We start from the raw sequence: 6060 nt of genomic DNA on the forward strand, positions 1-6060 counted from the left end.
ATAGTCTAGTGGGTTTCCAGGATACAAGTTCCGTGGGCTGTCAGAGCTAGGTGACTTGGAGGCCTGTCTCTCAGGTAAAAGTCTTAAAAGTTGGGCACTATATTTTGGATCCAAATTTTTTGCTCTTCAGGGGATTGTGTATTCACTCCCATTGTATGTCACTGGGCTGAGGGTGGGGTTCATGGGGAAGGTATGTCTCAGACTTTCCTATCCATTTGGTTCTGGGTATTTTCTTGTTTAGGAGTTGCTCAACAAGTTCCTGGATTTCTTCCAGAAGTAAATGTAATCCACATGTAGTCTATATTTGATGTGTCTGTGGGAGGAATGGAGTTTAGGAGACTCCTATGTCACTTTTTTGGGACTGGTACTGTGGAGTGTCTTTCCATTTTTTGTGTTCTCTTTAAATTCTTTCATCAATAGTTTGTAGTTTTCAGTGTACAAGTCTTTCACACCTTAGTTCACTTTATTCCTAAGTATTTTATTATTTTTGTTTCTATTATAAATGAAATTATTTTCTTAATTTTCTATTCAGATAATTCATTGTTAGTGTGTGGTAATGCAACTGATTTTTGTACGTTGATTTTTCTTATATACTGCCACATTATTCAATTTGTCTAACAGATCTTTCTTTGGCTAGTGTGGGGGTGAAGAGTCTTTAAGGTTTTTATATTTAAGATCAAGTCATCTGAAAACAAAAGCAATTTTACTTTCTCCTTTTTGTTTTGAATACCTTTTCTTTTTGTGGCCTAAATACTCTATCTAGATTCACCAGTACTATGTTGAATAGAAGTGGTGAGAGTAGGCATGCTTGTCATGTTCTTGAAATGGGAGGAGAAGCTTTTAACTTTTCATCATTGCATATGATGCTAGTTGTAGGGTTTTCTTATATTGCTTTTAATATTTTGGAGCAATTTCCCTCTATTCCTAGTTGTTCAGTTTTTATTATGAAAGGGTGTCAAATTTTATCAAATGTTTTTATGTATATATTAAAATGATTAAGTAATTTTTACCTTCTGTTAATGTGGTATGTTAAATAATTGCTTTGTGTATGTTGAGCCATCCTTGTATCCCAGGGATCAGTCCCTCTTAGTCACTGTATTTGATCTTTTTTATGTACTGTTGAATTCAATTTGCTGGTATTTTGTTGAGGATTTTTCAATCTGTATTCATCAGGGATATTAACTTGTTTTCATATCTTGTGTTGTCTTTATCTAGCTTTGATACCAGGGTGTTGCTGAGCTCATACAATGAGTTTGTAAGTTTTTCTTTCTCTTAAAATTTTTGGAAGACTGAAAAGTGTAACTTTTTTTCTTCTTTAAATGTTTGGTAGAATTCATCCATGAAGCCATTTGGTCCTGGGATGATCTTTTTTGGTGGGTTTGGGATTACTAATTTAATCTCTTATAAAGCTGTTCAGATGTTCTATTTATTCATGATTTAGTCTTAGTAGGTTATATGTTTCTAAGACTTTATTCATTTCTTCCAGGTTCTCTATTTTATGGAATTTAATTGTTCAAATTAGTCTCTTATTATCCTTTCTATTTCTGTGGCATTAAAAAAATAATTTTTATATATTTTAAGTCTTTATTAAACTAGATATGGAATACACAGTGGGGAAAGGATAGTTTCTTCAACAAAGAATGTCAGGAAGCTGGGTATCCACATGGAAAATAATTTATTTGGACCCTTATCTTACACTATCCACAAAAATTAACTCAAAATTAATTAAAGACTCAAAAGTAGGACCTGAAATTGTAAAATTCCTGGAAGAAAGGTTAAGAGAAATGCTTCATGATGTTGGTCTTGGCAGTGATTTCATGGATAGGACACCAAAAGCACAGACAACTATAGCAAAAACATGTGTGATTACATAAAACTATAAAACTTCCATGCAGCAAATGAAACAAAATGAAAACCAAGCTGTAGTATGAAAAAATGTTTTCAAAACCTGTATCTGATAAATGGTTAATTTCCAAAATATATAAAGGACTCCTATAAATAGATGGCAGAGAAAATCTAATAATCCAATTAAAACTAGGCAAAGGAACTTATAGAAATTTCTTGAAAGACATACAAAGACCAACAGGTAAAATAAAAGGTGTATAATATCACTGTTACTCATGGAAATGGAATCAAAACTGCAATGAGACACTATTGCATCTGTTTATTAGGATAAATACTGTCAAAAAAGTTTGGGTGAGGAATTAGAGGAACTAGAAAACTGGTACACTGTTAATGGGAATATAAAATGGTAAAACCACTATGGAAAACAGTATTTAGGTGTCTCAAAATATTAGAAATAAGACTGCCACATGGAACAGCAATCCCAATTCAGGGTATTTATTAAAAAAGAATTTAAAATAGCCGCAAAATGGAAACAATCTAAGTTTCCATCAATGGAAAAAGAAAGTATGACACACATAACACACACACACATATATTATTTACCCTTAAAAAAGAAGGAAATCCTGGGGTGCCAGGGTGGCTCAGTCAGTTAAGCATGCAACTCTTGATTTCAGCTCAGATCATGATCTCAGGGTCTTAAGGTCAAGCCCGATGTCAGGCTCCATGGTCTGTGGGGGGAACCTGCTTGAGCTCCTCTCCCTCTCCCTCTACTCTTCACTCTCATTCATGTTCTTTCTCTCTCTCTTTCTCTAAAATTGATGTGGGAGAGCTAGGTTCTTGTTGCATGGAGTTGAAGAATGAATCTTGCGGACAAAGGAGAATGAGTAAAGTGATAGAAGTTTATTAAGCAAGGTTACAGAAAAAAAGCTCTCAGGAGTGAGAGGGGTCCCAACATGGTTGCCACCGAGAGCTTTTAGCGATGTCTTTTATAGAAAGCTAACCAGGGAACTTAAATCTTTTAACATCTCTACTGATAGCACCATCGAGTAAGGACTAGTGATACTAGTCCTTCTTAAAAGGACTAGTATCTTCCTTTCTTTTTAGGGTCCATAATTCTTAGTTGGTCACAAGTAGCTCTTATAACAAGACCCCACCTCTGACACCTAGGACAGAATGATCTGGTTTGTTTCCTTCTCTCTGGTTTCCTTTCATCTCCCACATTTTTGAATTTTGTAAGCCTGATCCCATGACCCCTTACCCATCTCTTCCTACCTAGTACCACCTTTCCCTTACTCAAAATAAATAGACCTTTTTTTAAAAAAAAAGGAAATCCTGCCATATATAACAAGATGGATGAACATGGGGCACGTTATGCTAAGCAAAGTAAACAAGTCACAGAAATACAAATACTGCATGATTCCTTTTATGTGAAGTATCATTTAAATTAAATTTATAGAAACAGTAGAATGATAATTGCGAGGGTCTGGGGTGAAGAAATAGGGAGTTGGTATACAATGGGTATAAAATTTCAGTTGCCCAAGATGAATAAATTCTAGAGATCTGGTATGAAACATTTTGCATATAGTTAACAATACTGTATTATACATTTAAAAATCTTTTAAAAGGATAAAATCTCATGTTAAGTATTCTTACCCCACGATAGAAATAATTGTATACAATCAAATACAAACACCAGTAGATATAAAACTAGTGAAATGAAACCAAGGCCTTTGGATTATAACAGCATTAATTTAATTTTTAAATATTTAAGTTAATGTAGTTCTGTAGATCTAAATATTCTAATATAAGAATGTGCTCATCATAAATTTCAAAAATAAGCACATGTATGTATTCATATATTACATCATTATACATTATAAGTGTGTGTGTATATATATGGGTGTGGGTTATGTGCAGTTTCTCCCTAATTGCCCTCATCTGAGTCATTTTACATATGCCACTTACATAATGATCTAAACATGGTTCTGATTATGTCACTCATGGGTTTGTAAACTATTAATCTTTTACTACATTGAGTCCAATTCTAAAAATGTAGCTTTAGGGTAATTCTTAAACTGACATAGGATTCTTGGTAAGGCATACCATGACTTGGTAAGGCATGGATACTGAGAGTGAGAGGTGAGAAATGTGATCAGACACCAAGGTTGAGGAATTTCAGCTAAACTGTTGGATCTGGCAGAATTATTGCTAAAAGTGGATGAACTGGCCAAAACAGAGGTCAAGCTGAGGTCCAGTCAAAAGAAGGATTCAGAGGAGCCTAACTAAAGTGAGCACCATTGTCAATGCTGAAATAGAAATCAGTAAGCCAAGCTTATCAGAGCTTTTGTGATCAATACTTGTGGAAGGCAAAGAGAAAGAAAGAGTAGTGGGCAGAGAAGGAAGATGCCATCACATGCCGGACTCACTTCTTCACTTATAAAGCTTTGAAGGTCTGGATATGAATTTAGAATTTTCCTGGATGTGGAATGAGGGGACAGTTATACCCTCCCCTCTACCAGTCTTAAATCTAGGCTCTCTCCAGAATGGATTGTGATTTGGGTAAGGCTTTTCTATTCAGAGATCTCACATTAGCACGTCAGCCTGTAGAGTTTTCAGACCTGCAAAAAACCATTCTTAGCCCTGCAAAAAATCATCCTTAGCCTTGAAGGGATATTTGAGGACCACAGTACATCATCGACTACACCAAGACCCAAGGTGTTCCCATTTCTCCCTTCTTTAGGGTTGTCATTTAAAGACATGCTGTCTGCAAGAGACTCATTTTAGACCCAAAGACACCTCCAGATTGAAAGTGAGGGAGTGGAAAACCATTTACCATGCTAATGGACATCAAAAGAAAGCTGGGGTGGCAATCATTAGACAAATTAGATTTTAAACCAAAGACTATAATAAGAGATGAGGAAGGACACTACATCATACTTAAAGGGTCTATCCAAGAAGAAGATCTAACAATTTTAAATATCTAGGCCCCTAACATGGGAGCAGCCAATTATATAAGCCAATAACAAAAGCAAAGAAACATATTGACAACAATACAATAATAGTAGGGGACTTTAACACGCCCCTCACTGAAATGGACAGATCATCTAAGCAAAAGATCAACAAGGAAATAAAGGCTTTAAATGACACACTGGACCAGATGGACTAAACAGGTATATTCAGAACATTCCATCCCAAATCAACAGAATACACATTATTCTCTAGTGCACATGGAACATTCTCCAGAATAGATCACATCCTGGGTCACAAATCAGGTCTCAACCAGTACCAAAAAACTGGGATCATTCCCTGCATATTTTTGGACCACAATGCTTTGAAACTATAACTCAATCACAAGAGGAAATTTGGAAAGAACTCAAATATATGGAGGCTAAAGAGCATCCTACTAAAAAAAAAGATCTTCTCTGTGTAGATGGTGTCAGCTGGAGCATGAGTTGCTGCATGAGGGTATTGAAGACAATGGCCAAGAACAAACTAAGAGGACAGAAGTCCAGGAATGTATTTCATATAGCCAGCCAAAAAAATCTTTAAGTCTAAAAACAAAGCAAAACCAGTTACCACTAATCTTAAGAAGATAAACACTGTGAATGATGAAAAAGTTAACAGAGTGAAGAAAGCTTTTGTGGATATACAAAAGGAACTTGCCCATTTCTCAAAAGGCCTTTCCCTTGAATCTTTGCAGAAACAGCTGATTCCTCAGCAGTGTCATGAAAACGAACCTGTTAATGTTGATGAAGTGACAAAACTAATGGCTCAGTTGTAATACACTGGAGATACAGCAGATACCCCTAAAAGACCAATAAATTAAATGTTTTATACAAAAAAAATGAATGGGTCAACCAGGAAATTAAAGAATTAAAAAAATTCATGGAAACAAATGAAAATGAAAACACAACTGTTCAAAATCTTTGGGATGCAACAAAGGCAGTCCTAAAAGGAAAGTATATAGCAATACAAGCCTTTCTCAAGAAACAAGAAAGGTCTCAAGTACACAACCTAACCTTATACCTAAAGGAGCTGGAGAAAGAACAGCAAATAAAGCCTAAACCCAGCAGGAGAAGAGAAATAATAAAGATCAGAGTGGAAATCAATGAAATAGAAACCAAAAGAATAGTAGAACAGATCAACAAAACTAGGAGCTGGTTCTTTGAAAGAATTAACAAGATTGATAAACCCCTCGCCAGATTATCAAAAAGA

The 6060-nt window shown here is 35.3% G+C and overlaps 1 pseudogene; it reads left to right on the top strand.

Moving 5' to 3' along the window:
- Nucleotides 1-5277: 5277 nt before the first annotated feature.
- Nucleotides 5278-5646, top strand: LOC123862425 (ribosomal biogenesis factor-like; annotated as a pseudogene).
- Nucleotides 5647-6060: the final 414 nt, after the last annotated feature.

Source organism: Mirounga angustirostris, unplaced genomic scaffold (assembly GCF_029215605.1).
Source record: "Mirounga angustirostris isolate CCGP_5_RB_7025 unplaced genomic scaffold, mMirAng1.0.hap1 SCAF_9, whole genome shotgun sequence".
Lineage (NCBI taxonomy): Eukaryota > Metazoa > Chordata > Mammalia > Carnivora > Phocidae > Mirounga > Mirounga angustirostris.